Source organism: Argopecten irradians, chromosome 5 (assembly GCF_041381155.1).
Source record: "Argopecten irradians isolate NY chromosome 5, Ai_NY, whole genome shotgun sequence".
Taxonomy (NCBI): domain Eukaryota; kingdom Metazoa; phylum Mollusca; class Bivalvia; order Pectinida; family Pectinidae; genus Argopecten; species Argopecten irradians.
In genome coordinates this window covers 9,292,915-9,304,025 of record NC_091138.1, presented here as the reverse complement: position 1 = coordinate 9,304,025, position 11,111 = coordinate 9,292,915, and the positions used below count along the sequence as shown (strand labels likewise).

The window sequence follows — 11,111 nt, the reverse complement described above, 5'->3', positions numbered from 1 at the left end:
GAATATAGGCTTCTGGTCATTAATGTCTCTTAATTTGATGGTCAGCTAAAAAACAAACATAGATAGTGTGAATATAGGCTTCTGGTCATTAATGTCTCTTAATTTGATGGTCAGCTAAAAAACAAACATAGATAGGTGAATATAGGCTTCTGGTCATTAATGTCTCTTAATTTGATGGTCAGCTAAAAAACAAACATAGATAGGTGAATATAGGCTTCTGGTCGTTAATGTCTCTTAATTTGATGGTCAGCTAAAAAACAAACATAGATAGGTGAATATAGGCTTCTGGTCATTAATGTCTCTTAATTTGATTGGTCAGCTAAAAAACAAACATAGATAGGTGAATATAGGCTTCTGGTCATTAATGTCTCTTAATTTGATGGTCAGCTAAAAAACAAACATAGATAGGTGAATATAGGCTTCTGGTCATTAATGTCTCTTAATTTGATGGTCAGCTAAAAAACAAACATAGATAGGTGAATATAGGCTTCTGGTCATTAATGTCTCTTAATTTGATGGTCAGCTAAAAAACAAACATAGATAGGTGAATATAGGCTTCTGGTCGTTAATGTCTCTTAATTTGATGGTCAGCTAAAAAACAAACATAGATAGGTGAATATAGGCTTCTGGTCATTAATGTCTCTTAATTTGATGGTCAGCTAAAAAAACAAACATAGATAGGTGAATATAGGCTTCTGGTCATTAATGTCTCTTAATTTGATGGTCAGCTAAAAAACAAACATAGATAGGTGAATATAGGCTTCTGGTCATTAATGTCTCTTAATTTGATGGTCAGCTAAAAAACAAACATAGATAGGTGAATATAGGCTTCTGGTCATTAATGTCTCTTAATTTGATGGTCAGCTAAAAAACAAACATAGATAGGTGAATATAGGCTTCTGGTCATTAATGTCTCTTAATTTGATGGTCAGCTAAAAAACAAACATAGATAGGTGAATATAGGCTTCTGGTCATTAATGTCTCTTAATTTGATGGTCAGCTAAAAAAACAAACATAGATAGGTGAATATAGGCTTCTGGTCATTAATGTCTCTTAATTTGATGGTCAGCTAAAAAACAAACATAGATAGGTGAATATAGGCTTCTGGTCATTAATGTCTCTTAATTTGATGGTCAGCTAAAAAACAAACATAGATAGGTGAATATAGGCTTCTGGTCATTAATGTCTCTTAATTTGATGGTCAGCTAAAAAACAAAACATAGATAGGTGAATATAGGCTTCTGGTCATTAATGTCTCTTAATTTGATGGTCAGCTAAAAAACAAACATAGATAGGTGAATATAGGCTTCTGGTCATTAATGTCTCTTAATTTGATGGTCAGCTAAAAAACAAACATAGATAGGTGAATATAGGCTTCTGGTCATTAATGTCTCTTAATTTGATGGTCAGCTAAAAAACAAACATAGATAGGTGAATATAGGCTTCTGGTCATTAATGTCTCTTAATTTGATGGTCAGCTAAAAAACAAACATAGATAGGTGAATATAGGCTTCTGGTCATTAATGTCTCTTAATTTGATGGTCAGCTAAAAAACAAACATAGATAGGTGAATATAGGCTTCTGGTCATTAATGTCTCTTAATTTGATGGTCAGCTAAAAAACAAACATAGATAGGTGAATATAGGCTTCTGGTCATTAATGTCTCTTAATTTGATGGTCACTAAAAAACAAACATAGATAGGTGAATATAGGCTTCTGGTCATTAATGTCTCTTAATTTGATGGTCAGCTAAAAAACAACATAGATAGGTGAATATAGGCTTCTGGTCATTAATGTCTCTTAATTTGATGGTCAGCTAAAAAACAAACATAGATAGGTGAATATAGGCTTCTGGTCATTAATGTCTCTTAATTTGATGGTCAGCTAAAAAACAAATAGATAGAATTTAGGCTTCTGGTCATTAATGTCTCTTAATTTGAAGGTCAGCTAAAAACAAACATAGATAGGTGTAATATATAGGCTTCTGTCATTAATGTCTCTTAATTTTGATGTCAGCTAAAAAACAAACATAGATAGGTGAATAGGCTTTGGTCATTAATGTAATCTTAATTTGAAAATGGGATAGTACACTACCCACCTCCATACTGTATATAACACAGGAGAATATGGGATAGTAAACTCCCTCCTCCATACTGTATATAACACAGGAAAATGGGATAGTAAACTCCCTCCTCCATACTGTATATAACACAGGAAAATGGGATAGTACACTCCCGGCCTCCTCCATACTGTATATAAAACACAGGAAAATGGGATAGTAAACTCCTGTAAACACAGGAAAATGATAACACCCCCTCCATACTGTATATAACACAGGAAAATGGGATAGTAAACTCCCTCCTCCATACTGTATATAACACAGGAAAATGGGATAGTACACTCCTCCCTCCTCCATACTGTATATAACACAGGAAAATGGGATAGTACACTCCCTCCTCCATACTGTATATAACACAGGAAAATGGGATAGTACACTCCCTCCTCCATACTGTATATAACACAGGAAAATGGGATAGTACACTCCCTCCTCCATACTGTATATAACACAGGAAAATGGGATAGTACACTCCCTCCTCCATACTGTATATAACACAGGAAAATGGGATAGTACACTCCCTCCTCCATACTGTATATAACACAGGAAATGGGATAGTACACTCCCTCCTCCATACTGTATATAACACAGGAAAATGGGATAGTACACTCCCTCCTCCATACTGTATATAACACAGGAAAATGGGATAGTACACTCCCTCCTCCATACTGTATATAACACAGGAAAATGGGATAGTAACACTCCCTCCTCCATACTGTATATAACACAGGGAAATGGGATAGTACACTCCCTCCTCCATACTGTATATAACACAGGAAAATGGGATAGTAAACTCCCACCTCCATACTGTATATAACACAGGAAAATGGGATAGTACACTCCCTCCTCCATACTGTATATAACACAGGAAAATGGGATAGTAAACTCCCTCCTCCCATACTGTATATAACACAGGAAAATGGGATAGTACACTCCCTCCTCCATACTGTATATAACACAGGGAAATGGGATAGTACACTCCCTCCTCCATACTGTATATAACACAGGAAAATGGGATAGTACACTCCCTCCTCCATACTGTATATAACACAGGAAAATGGGATAGTAAACTCCCTCCTCCAGACTGTATATAACACAGGAAAGTATGGGATAGTACAACTCCCTCCTCCATACTGTATATAACACAGGAAAATGGGATAGTAAACTCCCTCCTCCATACTGTATATAACACAGGAAAATGGGATAGTAAACTCCCTCCTCCAGACTGTATATAACACAGGAAAATGGGATAGTAAACTCCCTCCTCCATACTGTATATAACACAGGAAAATGGGATAGTACACTCCCTCCTCCATACTGTATATAACACAGGAAAATGGGATAGTACACTCCCTCCTCCATACTGTATATAACACAGGAAAATGGGATAGTACACTCCCTCCTCCATACTGTATATAACACAGGAAAATGGGATAGTACACTCCCTCCTCCATACTGTATATAACACAGGAAAATGGGATAGTACACTCCCTCCTCCATACTGTATATAACACAGGAAAATGGGATAGTACACTCCCTCCTCCATACTGTATATAACACAGGAAAATGGGATAGTACACTCCCTCCTCCATACTGTATATAACACAGGAAAATGGGATAGTACACTCCCTCCTCCATACTGTATATAACACAGGAAAATGGGATAGTAAACTCCCTCCTCCATACTGTATATAACACAGGAAAATGGGATAGTACACTCCCACCTCCATACTGTATATAACACAGGAAAATGGGATAGTACACTCCCTCCTCCATACTGTATATAACACAGGAAAATGGGATAGTACACTCCCACCTCCATACTTTATATAACACAGGAAAATGGGATAGTACACTCCCTCCTCCATACTGTATATAACACAGGAAAATGGGATAGTACACTCCCACCTCCATACTGTATATAACACAGGAAAATGGGATAGTACACTCCCTCCTCCATACTGTATATAACACAGGAAAATGGGATAGTACACTCCCACCTCCATACTGTATATAACACAGGAAAATGGGATAGGGATACCAGTAGTTATGGTGACTGATTATAACAAACTATGGTGTTTTTTAGAAAACATTGCCATACATCATGACCTTGAAAGAAACTAAACGTCATTCACTGGTAATCAAGCATATCTCAAGTTTGTTGTCCACTGTACCTTAACAGAATGTTTCTTTGTACACGTTCAAAAAAACCGATTGACATCAGGGATTATCCCGAGCGTGAAGACACAAGGTTGTACCCTGCGGAGTGGTCTCGAAAGTCAAGCACTGTATTCTGGCGATACGACGATCTTCCCCTGTACAAAAAATTGTCAGAGTATGAACAGCTTGTTGTTTTTTCATCCAAAATTATCCATAATTCTCAAATTAAATTCTATTTGCTTTGAGTTTGTAGCTGAAGCAAATGGCTACCATTTTTACTATTTTGTGTATATTGTTTTTTTCTATGTGTATAGAAATACCTAAATATTCTGATCCCTTGAAATAAAGATTTTTAAACTCTATTCTTTTCATTGACAAGACAAGATTTTTTTTAAAAATGCACATAGAATAAAGAAATATTAAGAAATGAAATGTTTTTATCATGTGCTATAATAGCGAGGTAAAAGAATACGTTATCTTAATTATATTAAACAGTCTATCAATTTAGCAATGTTTACAAAAATGATTGTGATAACTTAATCACAAAATTGTGGTTAAAAAAATTAGCTGAGGAAAAGCAAAGGCTCTAAATCCAAGCTTTAAAAGCATCTAATTGATTTTAGCTTGGGAATTAAGGACTGAAACAGCTTGGTAGGAAATGTGTTTCCATTGTTTTCCATTGTTGATGTAACAATGCCAAGCTTGGTAAACACGGACAGGAATAAGCATTTCTTTATGGAACAATAAAAGGCAAACTGCTAGTTTAGTAGCAAAGGCGGTTCGACCATCCTAGTTATAAAACTAAATGTTAGTTTTGGTGGCAATGATAACTCACATTTAACTATTTTAATTCAATCATGTTGAATAAGTTCATTATAAATTTCTAGGGGCCAGCGAGTTAATATCAAAATGGCTTCACATTGGATGGACATTGTAACTTCTAAATCTCGACTATTTTAGGATTGTATGAGTCTTTCGAAGTAATAATTAAATGTTTGTTGTAGGATAACAGCAATGCCTAGATTTAAACCTTGTATAGCAATGATTCAATCTTTTTGAAATTTGTTCGCAACAACAGAATCATAAACACCTAAATTAGGTAAGCTAGCCATCCTAAAAGACAATATATCCTGCAATAGATAATATGTCAAAAAGAGGTCAGTATATATAATGCAATTTTATTATTAGGCATCAATGAAAGAATTTATAAAATTCAATTTGTGATTTTTAAAACCTCATATATTTTTGTATTTATAATTGTGCAATGTTAGGAGCAAAAAATCAAAACAATAAAAAAACAATTATTAGGGTGAAAATGATTTAAAAGTTTAATATATTGGGAATAAGGCAGCGATATATTTAATTTGTTAGTTACAACACATTTCCTTTTCATACATGAAAACAAATGATGTTTCTGACATATAACCTTATTTATTACTTCTATAGAATCATGACAAAGTGACACCTACATGTTATACTTTTGTAGACGATGGAAAAATTATGGAACTAAATCTAAACAGATGCATTGTTGATGATTATAGGGAGACATTTTTCTGTAAGTAGGACACTTTAGAAAGGTGAGACTATCTCAGAAAGGTAAAGAGAGACTATCTCAGAAAGGTAAAAGGAGACTATCTCAGAAAGGTAAAGGGAGACTATCTTAGAATGGTAAAGGGAGACTATCTCAGAAAGGTAAAGGGAGACTATCTCAGAAAGGTAAAGGGAGATTATCTTAGAAAGGTAAAAGGAGATTATCTTAGAAAGGTAAAGGGAGACTATCTTAGAATGGTAAAGGGAGATTATCTTAGAAAGGTAAAGGGAGATTATCTTAGACTGGTAATTAAGGTATTTGGTTTTTGGAAAGGTTTAGAGATACTATTTAGAATTTAAAAGATAAGGGAAAACTAATGAGGTACAATACATAACTGTAAATTTGATATCAATTTCTAAGGTATGAAGACTTTGGTTAAGAAATTAAACATAGGGAAGAAACAGGGTCAAAGGTTATAGTTCAATATTCTGTATATTTGTAGGTAAGAATTATTCAAATGGTAATCAAAATAGGGCTTTATACTTAATTAAGATTTTTGAAAATACAAATAAAAATATAAAGTTTCTTTTGTATCAAAGTTGTTGAATTAAATTCAACTTATCAAAGTTGTTGAATTAAATTAAACTAAATTGCTATTCTATTCTTTCCCAACATCATGCAAAACTGCTATTTTACCATGCAAAATTTCAGGTGCCATTTAACCTTAGTATATAATCCCTTAACCACTGTGAAATAATGAAGTATTCTATTCTATATTCGAAAGATTCTTTTGTAATATCAACAAGAACTTGGTACTATCTCAATAATGTTCAATATTTTGGTCAACATGAATTTCATCATCAATTATTCAGTTAAGCGTTTTCACAAATAAACATGTTGTCAATATAAAAACCTGCAAAAGAGACAATTTTTCTAATTAAAATTAATATGAACAAGACGTCTAAACTAGGAAAAGCTCATGCATCTATGAATAATATCCAACAAAATTAAGCAGGGATGGTGTAGGATTCAACAAAAAAAACATATAGCATTACTTACTGTGGCACTTCGCTGAAAGAACGTAGAAAAAAACAAAAGAAAGATAAGCAGAAAGTTACATGCTTTTGGAACCCAGTTCCCATAGAAACCAGATGTGTGTGTACCAGGATGGGTATAAATCGCCTCAGACATAGGAGAGTTTGGTTTGTGTCACACCATATACGGAATATACTGTGTACACTATACAAACGTGTAGTTACACCATATATAGAATTACTCCCCTTTTGTGGATATAAACACACATTACATAGAGGATATATAAGACCATTCACAGAGGCACACCATTTTGTCTTTGTCTTCTATCAATTTCATTGAGAAATATTTCCAAAAATAAAGTTGACTTGCTCTAAATAAGTATTGATTTGAAATCCAAAGAAAATTTTCTATTACTGTATATATTATATACTCTGTTAAAAAATCATCATGCAGTTTTCATAATAAGCTTTCAAAGCAAATCAGATCATGCAGACATGCACGCCTTTGTTTAAGGAATGTAACCCCCCCTATCTTATACCAGCTGGAATCCCAATCCTACTTTAGACTGATATTTATTTCATTGAAAGGATATGATTTCTCCATGAGGTTAGAAAAAAAAAAAATTATTGTTATGATAGCTCTTTAATAAGAAACTGATAAGATTCTGTAATATTGAATTAGAAGTATAACTGCTTATATATGCTAATCATGATTTAATATAGCTAAAGCTAGCCAATTGCAAACTGCTCATTTGGAAAATACTCTGACTCAAATATGAATAAACCAGAGTGCCTGTATCGCTCATCACCTGGCTTGTTAAATGTAGCACTGTCATGATTAGAAGTTGGAGTTTATATTTTCTCAAGGGTTAATTATTATCTCTAATTCCCAATATAGGACCCAACCCTTATCTCAAGGACGCCACACCTTGGCTTAACTTCATTGGCCCTTTAGGCAAGGTGAGTTAAAGGTAGAGTATTTCTTATCACAGGTCCCAACAGATTTTTAACATAACATTTAATGAAATGTAGTTAATGAGTTGATTTGTACCAATTCTCATGCAATTCTTTACTTAGCTTCATTATTTCTTCGTTATTCATGTTACAAAGTTATCTCCCTTTGGTTAATGATTTAATATAAATTGTTATAATTATCTAATATCAATCTTTAACACTCTGCAGGAGCCTATTATAATATCAATCTTTAACACTCTGCAGGAGCCTATTATAATATCAATCTTTAACACTCTGCAGGAGCCCATTATAATATCAATCTTTATCAAATGAGGTAGATAACTCTTCTGTGACACAGTAAAATAAAATTGAATTGTGAGGAAACAAAGTGAGTAAACAAAATAAGGTTCAGGTGTCATAGTGGTAACTGTGTTCCAGATGTCTGTGATAGGTAAAATAGTAGAAAAATACATAAGTTTTTAGATTTAAATTTACCCTATGATCAATGAATCTTAATCTTTGGTGCATCCAATCAAAATATATAAGACAATGAAAATTCTTTAATACATTTTCAATTATGAACATTTTGTTTTCTTTATCATATCAACAATTTTTCTAGGATTGAAAATCTTTTCAACTTTAATTTACTTAAAGTAAATAGTCGGGCAAAGAAAACCAGTCTAAATGCGTTCATTGGCCTTCCAAAAGTTCTCACATATTAATACGACGGTCAAGTTCTGCTTAGTTTCCCAGTTCTGACCATTATAGTAAAGAAAAGTTGAAAGCATTGAAAGCGAGGCTGTGTGGAAATGTAACCACGGACATAGTGAGCCGGGAGGACGTTTTAGAATTCCCATACTTTAAATTAATTTCTTCGTACGCAGACAGATTTTGACGAGAGATTTTCTTTTTCCATTTCATAGGAAATTATACTGGATACATTCACACCATTTTTACTGACTTTAGCCACCCTTGCCCGACTGTTCGCTGTAATATCTACACTTTTCGCAACTTAGATCTGAACTTCAAATAAGTTTTGATTGGTCAACGTCCACAGTTAGATACAGCTTACTCAGTGAATACCATCCCAATTGTTAATTCTGTGAATGATGATTTGGTTTTTTCCACCCGAACACTACTTCCTTTTGGTATTTTATCTTGTTAGATAAACATATACAAAAATAACATAAACAGATCTACTAGTGTTTACCTATAAAAACTCAAGCGTGATGACAAAGTACAAACTAGAATCACAAAACACCATTTATTGTATAGAGAGTAAATCCTTAATACCAACATATAGATACTATTTATAGCACACCAATCAGAGTAGAGTAAATCCTTCATACCGACACACAGATACTATCTATTGCACACTGATAATTGTAGAGTAAATCCTTAATACAGACACACAGATACTATTTATAGCACACCAATCAGAGTAGAGTAAATCCTTAATACCGACACAGATACTATTTATAGCACACCGATAATTGTAGAGTAAATCCTTAATACCGACACAGTAATACCATTTATATCGCAAACAAATCTACAGAGATTTACTTACCATGTTGTTTCCCTGGAAATAAAGAAAAACAAAATTGTTTAAAACCAAAAAACTTGAAATGTTTATCATGATATAATGTTATATTTGTACCATGTAGATCCTATTTTACTAAAATTTTCTGATATTTCAATAAGTTCTCTTGATAAGCTTGAAAATATCCTTGCATTTGATTAAACCCCAGCTTATCCATTGTTATACTGCTCAAACAACAAGTAACAGTTACATCCCCTAGAATTACCTCCCTTTTCTAGAAGTACACAGACAAAAACTTCCCAAAGAATTACCTCCCATGACTAGATGGATGCAGTAATACTAACTTCTCCTAGAATTACCTCCCTTGACTAGATGCATAGTGACACTATGACCATTTCTGATCATACACTTTGACTGGTTGGACCTAGTTGTTCATTTATGAATTTAAAACGGATCTGGTGATTTTATATTATTTTCAGATAATCCTTGACCAAGCCCTGATAGGCGTGTATCAAAAACTGCAGGTCCGTCAGGGTTTCTACTTGAAAGAATTACTTTGACAAACTGTCGAACCAGTTGTTCTCAATAAATGAAAACAGCCCTACTTCCCCTAGAATTATCTCCCTTGACTAAATAGAGACTGATACCTACCATCATGAAGATAGTGAAATGGCTAGCGTTGGTACCAGTTATACTGAAGGATATATTGGCATTGCTGCTACTGTCGGCATCGGTGGCCACAATGTTACCTATTTCTTCAGGATATTGTTTACCTTCAGAGACAGTGAATGTGTAGTTCTGCAATCGAAAGCATGAAAGTGTGTAAGAATTCCAATTTTATGGATATGTACTTTTAAGCAATATTAGTATCCATGGACCCTTTTCTTGTATTCACATCTAATGAAGCAGCCCTGAAATATAACTTTTATATAAAAAACATATTGTAAATTAAGTGCAAATGTTATTCATCTTAATATTATCATTAAAAGAATGTTAAAGAAATTTGTTTTTGGCAACAATGTAAAACTTACAGCTTGTGAGAATTGTGGAGCGTTGTCGTTGATATCTTGAATCTGGAAGACAATATTGGCTGTAGAGGACAATCCCTGAGGGGATGTCGCTTTCACCGTCAGTGTGAGAATCTTTCTGTCTAAAGTCTCGTAATCTATTTCTCTGTTGGCACGCACCTTTCCTGGAAACAAATTTGGAAGTCCAAATCAATTTTACACCAGTTATAGAGACCAAGTTTGGCACTAATACTTTGAACAATATCTGCCATTACTTAATCAATAATGAAACATTAATATTTCTTTTGAGATTAAAGACGTAAACAAAACAATCTGAGATAATTTTATTTAAATAAATTTTGTAATGATATTCTACAGAAACATTTAGCCTATTGGAATTTGTGATCATATTAAAAGAATTACTTTAGAATTAGAACCTGATTCCCCTACAGCAAACAATTTTTGCATGAGACTAAATGCACCATACTTCACATGATAAGGAATTTGCGAAAAAAAATTGCCGAAAAAAATATTTGATATTTAGGTTAAGAAAAACTCTAGAATTCTAAATTGCAAAATTAAATCACCAATAGAATAAGTTATACAAAACTGATCCAAGTGATCAGACCTGTGGTTCTCTCTACAGTAAAATTATCATCAGGATCTGTGATCAGACCTAACCTGTGGTTCTCTCTACAGTAAAATAATCACCAGGATCTGTGATCAGACCTAACCTGTGGTTCTCTCTACAGTAAAATAATCACCAGGA

The 11,111-nt window shown here is 33.6% G+C and overlaps 1 long non-coding RNA gene across 1 annotated transcript; it reads right to left on the bottom strand.

The window, feature by feature from the left end:
- Positions 1 to 4,955: 4,955 nt before the first annotated feature.
- Positions 4,956 to 10,548, bottom strand: LOC138322810 (uncharacterized). Its single transcript, XR_011208491.1, has 3 exons — positions 10,367 to 10,548; positions 9,987 to 10,133; positions 4,956 to 9,374 (listed from the first exon to the last, which is right to left on the bottom strand). It is a non-coding gene; the product is annotated as an uncharacterized lncRNA (long non-coding RNA).
- Positions 10,549 to 11,111: the final 563 nt, after the last annotated feature.